The sequence below is a fragment of the Artibeus jamaicensis genome, unplaced genomic scaffold, assembly GCF_021234435.1.
Source record: "Artibeus jamaicensis isolate MK-2021 breed Jamaican fruit bat unplaced genomic scaffold, CSHL_Jam_final scaffold_286, whole genome shotgun sequence".
NCBI lineage: Eukaryota > Metazoa > Chordata > Mammalia > Chiroptera > Phyllostomidae > Artibeus > Artibeus jamaicensis.
Window position 1 is genome coordinate 12,813,019 of NW_026522034.1, and position 11,754 is coordinate 12,824,772.

Consider the following 11,754-nt stretch of genomic DNA (forward strand, 5'->3'; position numbering starts at 1 on the left):
CTCCTTCCCAGAGCTCTGTATCTTCCTGTTCCACTTTTGGACTTGATGTTTTCTAAACTTGCTGTACAGTAGTTGTACTGAGCAATACTTTCAGAGACAGTGTATTAAAAGGGCCAAGTGTGAAAACGACATCTGCCATTCTTCACTTAACAGGTTAGTTGTGAAGAAGAAGTTGGTATCTATAAAATGCTTCTATGGGCAACCTCCCCATTACTTTCCTTTGAACATTGTCCACCATTTCTATTTTTCATATCATTTCTAGCTCCTCACACAGTGTCAGCCTAATTCAATTCATAAATTAAAAAATTTTAAAAAAATTATCTTTAGAGGGGAAGGGAAGGAGAGAGGGAGAGAAATATCAATGTATGGTTGCCTCTCATGTGTCCCATGCTGGGAACTGGCCTGCAACCCAGGCATGTGCCCTGACTGGGAATTGAACTGCGACCCTCTGATTTGCAGGCCCGAGCTCAATCCACTGAGCTACACCAACCAGGGTGTTATAGTTTTTCAGTTTGGTTTCATTCTACCTTAGATTCATCAACTCCTGTTTTGATATGGACTCTGGCCCGCGGGGTCCATGTGTTGTGGTTGTGATGAAAAAATTCACATGGACTACAGAAGTCCTGTGGAGAAAAAGGGATGGCATGGCCACTCTCTAAGTGAGAGCGAGGGCCTGACCTCTGCCTGGACAGGCTTTTAATGTTTTTCTGGGTACATTACATTGAGGATGGTACTCATTTAAGTTTATTGTAGGTGATTACTTTTTACAGAAAGCAAAGGAGAGGATGTTGCTAATTACATCAAAGAAGAAGGATATTTGCAAATGCAAAGGGAAGAGTGGTTGAACTGGTTACACTTCATACTTGGGAGGTTTAGCTCAGATTTTAAGAAGTTACTTTAAAGATATGCAGTAAGCATTTTCTACCTCAATTCAGGGTGAGGGAGTTTTAGCAAAAGCAAGCTTCATAGCAGCCTAGGTATAATGCAGGCCTGATTCCCCACGGGAAACCCTGCCTGTGGGTGTGGGTCCTGTGTGTTGACTTTGTTCCCTGTTGGTTTTCTGGGGCTGGGCAACATTCCCCACGGCCAGATCAAATGGTTCCCTATACCGTTTTTCTTTGCATGTTTTTGTTTTTTACATTCTCAGCATTTCTGAGAGTCAGTACAGTGAGCTGGCCAAGTGCATGGTCACTATAGTTAGGTAAGCTGGGTGTTATTCTAACACGATTACTGTTTGATTGCATAATTTTAAACAAGTTAATAATTACTTATCCTCTATCTAAGCCTTAATTTCCTCATTTATAAAGTTCTGATAATGGTAGCACAAACTTCATAGGTTTGTTGTAGAACTAAGTGAGTTGATTCATGCTTAGGTTTTACCACAGTACCTAGAACATAGAAAACACACAATGTTACTTATAGTTAATACTATTGACAGTAGTGTTGGAGAGTAAACCAGGCAAGGCCACATATACAAGAGCCTAGCTCAAACCCAACATGACTCCAGCACCTGAATTTTCAATGACCCCATAGTGCTGTTTCATGTGGAGTGTGTGGTATTTGTATGAGTGCTTCTTATGGGGAACAAGCTACCATCTAGAGCAATGGTTTACAGTTATGTGTTTGTATTGTATGTGGGAGGTGGGAGCTTAATGTGAGGCGGGGAGCAGAAAATGCTGATCTTTTGAGGAGCCTTTTCTAAGTACACGTCTGAGACCTGTTTTGAGAAAGTTTGATAAGCTCTTCAGGGTGGGCTATGGCAGGGACGTGTGTTTTGAATTAGCTTCCCTGGTGATCTGATGTCCTTTCTGGTTCAGAAAACTGATTTGGTGAAGTTGCTACATTTCGCTGAAGTGGAATGAATCTACTAACAGAAATTCTAGGAAATCGGCCAAGAGGAAAGTTAAATAAAAAGAAAGAAAAATATTTCCAGACTCAGTATGCCTTGTGAAACATTCATATCAATCAACACTTTTTTTTTCATATTTTCACTGTTGGGATGCATTTCTACATTCAAAACATACTCCAGAAGCCACATCAATCTCTGTTTTTTTTTAAAAGTTCACCTAGTTTTTATTCAGCTAGTTTTTTTCCTTTGATAAATGCTTTAGTTAACTCTTATAGTAACAGAATTATAACCATCCCCCAAATGCCCACTGTCATAAATTACATTCATACTTATAATTCAATGACAATCAAAGAAAAGAAAAAAGGAAAGAAAAAAGAGAAGATCATTAAAGATTTTCTGGTACTTCATCAAGACTGTGTCACATCATTCTTTTATCCTAAACTGCAATCACTAAATCATACCGTGTATTAAATCTATAGATTTTAAACAAGATTCTTTTTTTTTATTTTAATTACGGCAGGAAGACTTTAATATAGTAGCTGACAGAACTTCCTGGCCATAAGGGCTGTAAAAAAACTGCAAAGACGTATTATGTGTCTTTCTTTGGAGACTAAAAACAACACAGGTAATTTCTTCAGTTAGATGAAAGATTACCTAAAAAGAAGAGAACTGGCTTAGATAACGTCTTGAGCTTCCCATGCTTTTTTCACTAGTAGGGAGAAAAAAAAACACACTCTAGACCAACCTCTATGTAAAACCCTTGGCCTGCCCACCTGAGTCCTTTGGGGACTAAGGAGTTTGAATAGCTGAGTTTTCTGTAGAACTATGTGTGTATATCATTCCAAGAATTAAAATTCTGGACAAAAATATTACTAAAAACATACATAAAATCCCTGATCTTTTTTTCTCATTTCAGATTTCAAAGTTGCTTTTAATGAGTCATCTCATTATAGAAATTAAGAAGAAAAAGAAACAGCCATAATCCTACCACCCAGAAATCACCAGGTAATATTTATTTATGTATGTATGTAAGTATATAGCATTTATTTATTCATCTTAACCCCTTGTCACACTACCGATTGAAGCAAAACAACAGGACTTGCTGCCATTTCACCCAAAAGCGGTGTTTTTACTCTGCCCTTTCTCGACGGCTTAGTGGGTCATTAGAGAAAGGCCCAATGAGTGCTTTTCAAAGGGGCCAAGATTCTTCTTTTATTGTAACATAAGGAGTTAAGCAAATAGCTTTAGTATGATAGCATTCAAAAAAGGGAATGCATATTAAAATAGCTAACACTCATATAGGATTTTCTATGCATTGGGGACTAAGTGCTTCACATATATGAACTATTTAACCTTTACAACAACCCTGTGAAAGAGGTCTAGTTATTTCATGCTCATTTTTATACGAGAAAATGGAAAGAGGTTACCATGCCCAAGTGGCCCAACAGAGCTGGAGTTTGAAGCCAGAGGAGTCTGGCTGCAGATCTCTGGGTTTAAGCATACTGCCTTCCCCTGAACCAAAAGAGAGAGAAGAATGGAAAAGGAAGCCTGTGACAAGATACCTAACAGATATGATGTGATGAACATAAATTGAATAATCTTTTCTCTCTTGTTTTTAATATGTTTTGTTTTTTAGAGGGTTATAATTATCTAAATTTTAGTTCTTCAACTTAAATTTTTCACATAGGACACTAGAGCTCCCTACTCTGATTCATCATTATATCATCCAGGAGCTTATCTCTTTCTCTGCCTTTTCTCTACCTCAAGAACTATGAGGCTATCCCAGCCTAGTGTGGTTCAGTGGGTTGAGCACAGACCTGCAAACCAAAGGGTTGCCAGTTTGATTCCTGGTCAGGGCACATGTCTGAGTTGCTGGTAGAGTCCCCATTTAGGGGACCAACCCATGTTTTGGTCCATGGATCAATCCATGTTTCTCTCTCATATTGATGTTTTTCTCTTCCTTCCTTCCTTCTCTCTGTCTAAAAAGTAAATAAAACCTTAAAAAAAAAGAACTATTAGCTTATATGGTAGTGTATATATGATACAGATGCTAGTGTAATTTTAGGATAACCCAGTGCTTCTCAAACTTTAATTTCCATCAGAATCACCTGATAGACACATTAAACTCAAAATCCAGATTATCTATTTAGCAGCATATAGTGGAACTGGAGAATCTGCATTTCCTGTCACCCCTCTTTTTATTGAGACATAACTGACAAAATTATAATATGTTTAAAGCATACAGCACAATTATTTGATACACATATACAATGTGAAAGGATCCCCATAGTCAGGTTAATGACACATCTATCACATCACGAAGTTACATATTTTGTTGTTGTGAGAACACTTAACATCTGTTCTCTCAGCAAATTTCAAGTATATAATACGGTATCATCAACTATAATCACCATGCTGCACATTAGATTCCAGTAACTTATTCACCTTATCACTGAAAATTTGTGCTTTTGACCCACCTTTCCCCATTTCCTCCAGTTACTGGCAACAACACAGCCACCATCCTACTCTTTGTTTTATGAGTTTGACTTTTTAAAAAAAATCACACAAGTAAGGGATATCATGCAGTATTTTTCTTTCTCTGTCTGGCTTGTTTTACTCAGCATAATGCCCACCACTTTCATGCATGTTGTCACAAAGACAGTATTTCCTTCTTTTTTATGGCTGCATAATGTTCCATTGCATATATACCACATTTTCTTTATATATTTATCCACTGAAAGACACTTAGGTTATTTCCATATCTTGCTGCAATGAACCTGCTGACCCTTGATCTTGGACTTTGAGCATACAGAATTGTGAGGAAGTAAATTTCTGTTTTTTAAACTTCCTACTCTGAGGCATTTTATTAAGGCAGCTCTAGCTCTAGTAGACTAATACAACCAACAATGAAGAGATCGTCAATGCTTTTCAGAAAATAAAAACAAAAACAAAAGAGATCACCTGCAGAAGAATGCGACTTGGGCTGATCTTGGACTTCTTATCAGCAATACTGGGAACTAGAAGACAGCAAAGCAATATCTTCAACATTTTGAGGGACAAATACTTTTTAATTTGCAATTCAGTAGTCAGGTTAAATATCTATCAAATGCGATGGCAGAATAAAGATAGTATTAAACATGTAAGAGCTCAGAATGTTTTTCCTCCCATACATTATTACTAATAGTGCTTATTTGCAGATACATTTCATTAAAAAAAAAGATGTAAATCCAAAAAAAAGGAGGATATCAGCTTCAGAAAAAAATTGGCCAATAGAAGAGATGAAGGGAGGGCACCAATAGAGGTGTGGGCAGGGTCAAAATTTAACTGTTGATATCCAGATGTCCAGGTACTGATTCTGCAGTGCAGAAAAAAATCCTTATTTCCACTCACATAGGCTGCCAGTTTTAGAAAATAGAAATATATTCCATGAAATATTTGGGCATAGTTTTACCAAAAAATTACTCATTTATAGAAATTCAAATTTAACTGGGACTCCTGCGTTGTATCTGTCAACTCTATAGTAGTCCGGAGGCACTTAGTTGCTGTGTTTCTTAGCACCTTGCCCAATATTTAGCTCGTAAGAAGCACTCTTTCAGGTGTCAATGAAGTGTCATCTAGAAAGTTTCTACATCATCAGGGTAATGAAAAATTAAACAAACAAACAAACAAACAGATAAACACAACTACTTAAGAAACTGTAAGGGACTCTCGAGGGGCTCAGAATATCTAGCCATTTCACCACTTCTGCATAATTTCAGAGAACAGCCTGCACAGATATGTCTTACAAATTTCACATTTGTTTGTTCGTGAAACTACTTCATCTGCAAGAGCTTTAACACACCCAGAGTCCATAATGTATTATAATTGTTATTTGTTCTAAATCTAACATTTAACTTTGCAACATATACATTTTTTATAATTTTCATTTAATGTCAAATGTCTTGTATTGATTAGTTCTCTCAAAATATTGTACAAGTATTTTGTGCCTTGATACATGGATTTGGAAGTTCTGCATAAAATTCTATTTTACTGATAAAAATCACAGAAACAAAATCTATTGATTAGTAGGGGCAAGTTTTGGTGGACTATTTGAAGTAATTATAGTTCTACATTTAAAGTATTGCAATAGTAACCATATTGCATTTATCATTCAGAAAAAATTTCTTGACTTTTTTTTTTTGTTTTGAAGGGGTGGTAGAGTGATAAGTTAAAATTCACAGCTTATCAGCATAAAAGAAGATTAAAAACAGTCATTTCAAAACAAACCTTGATATATCTAAAAATATAAGAAATTCTTCTTTATGAATTTTTCACAGTTTGTTTTTCTTCCGGGGGAAAATACATTTGATCTGCTTTTGATTGACTGCAAGACAAAGTCAAGTTGCTCTAATTTAAAGTAACTTGGTCTTATCATAGAGTCATCTATTATTTTCAGCAGAGATAGGAGAAATTGAGTGAGAAAATTGAAAATCATTTTAATGTTCCCTAAAGAAATTGTAACATGAGCTGGAACATATGGGTAATTTGTGAGATAAAGTCAGCTATGGAGTCTGATTATCTTCAATGTGGTTTTCGAGGCTGAAGTTTCTTTCTTTCTTTCTTTTATGTTGTTCAAGTACAGTTGTCTCCATTTTCCCCCCGAATCTCCCCCACCCCACCCATCCCCATCTCCCACCTCGATCCTACCCCCCTTTAACTTTGTCCATGTGTTCTTTATACATGTTCCTTGAGGACCCTTCCTCTTATTTTCCTGCTATCCCCTCCCCTTTGGTCACTGTCAGTTTGTTCTTTATTTCAATGTCTCTGGTTTTATTTTGCTTGCTTGTTTGTTTCATTGACTAGGTTACACTTATAGGTAAGATTATGTTTTCTAAACTAAGAAAAACTTCCTTTTTTTTGGAGACAACACTCTGATCAGACATCTTCAGATTTCTTTTATTTTTTAAAAGTATATTTTATTGACTCTGGTATTACAGTTGTCCCAATTTTTCCCCCTCTGACCCCCTCTGCCTGGTATTCTCCTTCCCTCCAGCAATCCCCACCTTAGTTCATGTCCATGAGTTGTGCATATAAGTTCTTTGACTTCTCTATTGCCTATATTTTTCTTAACCTCTCCCTGTCTATTTTGTACCTACCAATTATGCTTCGTAATCCCTGTACCTTTTTTCTCATTCTCCCCATTCCCTCTTCCCATTGATAACCTGCTAAATGATCTCCATCTCTATGATTCTGTTCCTGTTCTGATTGTTAGCTTAGCTTCTTCTTCTTTTATTTTTTTTAGATTCAGTTGTTGATAATTGTGTTTGTTGTCATTTTAATGTTCATAGTTTTGATCTTCTTTTTCTTAAATAAGTCCCTTTAACATTTCCTTTAATAAGGGCTTGGTGATGGTGAATTCCTTTAGCTTTATCTTGTCTGGGAAATACTTTATCTGCTTTCTGTTCTAAATGATACCTTTCTGGATAGAGTAATCTAGGTTGTAGGTCCTTGCTTTTCATCGCTTTGAATACTTCTTTCTTGCAAAGTTTCTTCTGAAAAATCAGCTGATAGTCTTATGGGAACTCTTGTAGGTTACTCTGCCTTTTTTGTGCTGCTTTCAAGATTCTGTCTTTATCTTTAATCTTTGACATTTTAATTATGATGTGCCTTGGTGTGATTCTCTTTGGATCCAACTTGTTTGAGACTTATTTGTTTCCTGAACTTGTATTTCTATTTCCTTCACCAAGTTGGGGAATTTTTCTTTCATTATTTATTGTTTTCCATTTCTTGTTCTTCCTTTTCTCCTTCTGGCATCCCTATGATTCCGATGTTGAACTTTTGATGATGTCCCAGAGTCTTCTTATTTTCCCCTCATTTTTTTTTGAATTCTTGTTTCTTTATTCTATTCTGTGACTTTATTTCTTTTTTATGTTCCAAATCATTGATTTGAACCCTGGCTTCTGTCCCTTCACTGTTGGTTCCCTGAGGATTTTTCTTTATTTCACTTAGTGTAGCCTTCATTTCTTTCTTTTTGCTTTATTACTTTCCCATCCAAGTACTAACCAGGCCTGACTCCGCTTAGCTTCCGATATCAGACGAGATCGGGCGTGTTCAGGGTTGTATGGCCATAGACTGCTTTATTACTCAATGAGTTCTTTGAGAATCCTGGTCACTTGTGTTTTAAACTCTGCATTCACAGCTTATCAGCATAAAAGAAGATTCATGGCTGGCTATCTCTGTTTTGTTTAGTTCTTTTCCTGGGGTTTTGTTCTGGTCTTTCATTTGGGCAATATTTCTTTGTGCTCAAGTTTCTTTGTGCAACTTGGCAGCCTCCCTGTGTTTGTTTCTGTGTATTAGAAAGAGTTGCTTTGACTCCCTGTCTTAGCACACCTGTTAAATTGCATGGGGCAGAGCCTTAGGTATTTTCCAGGGCAGGACAGCCCACTTCACTGATCGGAGAAGGGACAGTGTCATTACTGCTGGAAGCTTGCTCAGTACTCACTCTGCTTCCAGTCTCTTCACCCACTTCCCAAATGCGACTGGTGATCCTCTAGCTCTTGCCCTGGTGTTGGTTCCCAGAGTGGGTGGCTTTGCAAATGTTGTTTTGCAAATGTTGTAGGATCGTTTTGGTTCTTTAAATGGGCTTTCTTGAGAGATTGAAAGTTTCTTCCACTGCTCCAACTCCCAGTGGTTTTTACAGCCAGAAGTTATGAGGCATTATTTCCTGGAGCTGGAATCCTGGGCTATATGGTCTGGCTCAAGGCTGGGATTGCTCACTTCACAGGTATGCTTCCTGACTTATCTACCAACTGTGAATGTGGTGGATAATTCCACTGGCTGCTGCCACCATCTTTCCATGCAGCCTTGCTGCTACCGTGCTGCATCATCTCTGCCCAGACTCCCCATCTCCACCCCTCCAACCTGTCTAGATGAATATGGCTTCTTTAAATTCTTGGATGTCAGACCTCCATATGGTTTGATTTTCTGGCAGTTCTAATTGTTTTTAGTTTTGAGGTTAGTTGTGATATTTCTTATGATTGTGGAAGGAGGTGAAGCATGTCTATCTATACCTCCACTTGACTGGACATTCTGTTTTATTTTTTTAAAAGATTTTATTTATTTTACTTTTAGCCAGAGGGGAATGGGGAGAGAGAGAGAGAGAGAGAAAGAAACAAACATCAATATGTGGTGCTTCTTGTGAGCTCTCTACTAGGGACCCGGCCAACAACCCAGGCATGTGCCCTGACTAGGAATTGAACCAGCAACCCTTTGGTTTGCAGGCCTGTGTTTAATCCACTGAGCCACACCAGCTAGGACCTCTGTTTTGTTTTTAACTGGGATATTAGATAAGCATGACTCATGAGATACGATAAAAATGCAACCCTAATTTTGCCCCTTGTTGTCCTTTCAAAATTTATTTAATGGAATGTTCTTTCCTTTCCCCAAGATGGAGGGCTAATTCCATTACTTTTTTGCTGACATTTAGGTAACAGACTATACTAATGTCACATTAGGTCAAAACCTTCTGAAAAATGACCAAAACATTAATGTTAAATTTCTCCTCTTCTCCAGCAAGGCCTATATATTGAAATAGAGGAGGGCCTTGTCCTTCCCATCCTGTTATTATTTCTCCTCCTTTCCCAGCTTGCTAACTGTGTGTTTTGATCTTCTACTGTTAAGGATCAGAGGGAGAGGGGGTTAAGGGAAAAAAGTACAGACTTCAGTGGTCATGTACTTAGAACAAGCTACATAATTTTCAGGGCCCACTACACAAGTGAAATGCAGAGTCCTTTGCTCAACAAGCAGGAAAAACTTACCTTTAATGGTCCTAAAATATACAGTTTTTTCCTTTTTTTCATAATCTCTCTCTTGAGTTGTAATACTGTTTTTATTTGCTGTTTAATGTCAATCCAAGAAAAATTAAAATTAGCAAAATTTTATTGTTCATTTTTATATTTTGCAATGCCAGTTTTCAAAGCAAACACAAGGGTGTTTAACTTGTATGCAAAATTCCTGAAATGCCAGCTTGTATTTTGTAGCTGGAACATCCATGCACAGAACAGTGAAAATGATGCACAAAACAAACTCAACTTTTCATTCTACTTCTTGATACATGTACATTCTACTAATACTCTGTCTTTGGTTTACTAATAAGTAAGGCAGGACTGAAAGGAAATAAATCATAAGTAGTCCTGTCTTTCCCTTTCCTTCTATGTCATCATTTTTAATGTGTTTAGTTAATTCAGAGAAGTAAAATGAGTAAGAAAAATATATATCTAGGGTTCCTCAGTCATTTGTATTTCTTAGAACTCCATTGCTTGCTTTTCACCTTTGAAATAAATTCTGATTCATATGTAACGTGTGGCCTCTGGGGCCTGTCAACAGCCTCTGCTTACTTGGTTATACACATAACATGTTCACATTGTACTCACTTTGAATTTCACTGAACTTCCATGCATCCTGAACCCAGTGAAATTCTCTTCTCCGTGGGTCATCATAAATTCTCTACGCAAATGGGGCAGCAAGGAATAACAGACACACCTTGTCCTATTGAACTTATAAAACATTAGTTGAAAGATACAGTTATTAAGAATTTGAATATTCAGAGCATTAAATCAAAGCATGGGGCCTAAGTGTTGGGCACTATTTAACTGCACAGGTTTTGCATGCCATGGAGCTGCTTCTGAGTACCAGTTGTCCTTCACACATAGCCTCTTGTTGTTGGAGTCCTATGGACCCTTCCATGTGGTTCACTCAAGCAGACTTTCAGCCACATCTTGGTAGACCCACATCTGATCTACATTCAGTGCTTGCATATGGTTTCAATGCAAATGTAGCTACTTTTTCATGCAGCAACAACCCACCCTTACTTTGCCACCAAGGCAGCTCCCAGTTTTCCTAGGGAGACAGTTTACCTTTGTATCCTAAGATGCTGGAAGACACATCTCATAGATGGTCTTACTATAGTACTGTCCTAGGTTTGAAGCAAAGGAGCAGAACTCTCTTGATCCTTTCTCAGAAATCTGATGGGTTAGAACTCATAATACAAGTTAGAACTCATCTTTCTTACAAAATCATCCCTCTAACTCTACTTTTTCAAGTCTTCTATTTCCCTGTGGGTACAAACCAGGCTTTGATCTACAATGGTTTTCAAGTGATGTCTCAAAAATCTGCATATGGTTTTCCCTAAAAAATTACTTTGGTCTCTGATGTCCACCTTATCTCAGTGCCTCAGCTGAAACTTCCAAATTAAACATTCTGTTTCATGTAAATTATTATACTGGGTATAAAGCATGACATGGGCACAGGAATTTGATGTGTTAAATCATTGGTCTGTTTGAGTTTTGTTGAGGCCATACAAAATTTGAATGCCTATGAATCTTCTGCCTTAGGACAATATGCCACGAAGCTTTCAACCTGTTTTGAAGTTCATTAAATTTGGTTCCTAGACCCCATTCTAACAGAGGACATGGGGGTTTTCCACACCAACAAGCAATTATTGGGCACCAATAGGGTGTCCAAGAATTTGTCTCAATTCTGACATTGTCTATCTTGAAATAGCATCAGTTTCCATAGGTTCAGTGTTCATTTTATAACTCCCACCCCAAACACACATATTCAAATATCACCTGAAAAGCCCAGGCTCTTACCTGTTTTTCTGACTGACTGGCTATGGATCAGAAGTTCCAACAACCCCAGCAACTCAGAATGCCAGTTGCTGGTCCAGGTTGTTACCTATATTCTTGGTCCATTGGCTATAACTCAGAGGTTCCCATAACCATCCCCTAGTGTTCAAATAATTTGCTAAAGTGGCACACAGAACTAGAGAAATATGTTACTAGATGATCAGCTTATTGTACAAGCAGATAATTTAGGGATAAGCAGATGGGATAGGTGCATAGGGTAAAAAATATGGAAAAGGGCTC

General features: G+C 37.5%; 1 non-coding gene across 1 annotated transcript; it reads right to left on the reverse strand.

Moving 5' to 3' along the window:
- Nucleotides 1-2,911: 2,911 nt before the first annotated feature.
- LOC119051883 (small nucleolar RNA SNORA21) lies at nucleotides 2,912-3,047 on the reverse strand. Its single transcript, XR_005083011.2, has one exon. It is a non-coding gene; the product is annotated as a small nucleolar RNA SNORA21 (small nucleolar RNA).
- Nucleotides 3,048-11,754: the final 8,707 nt, after the last annotated feature.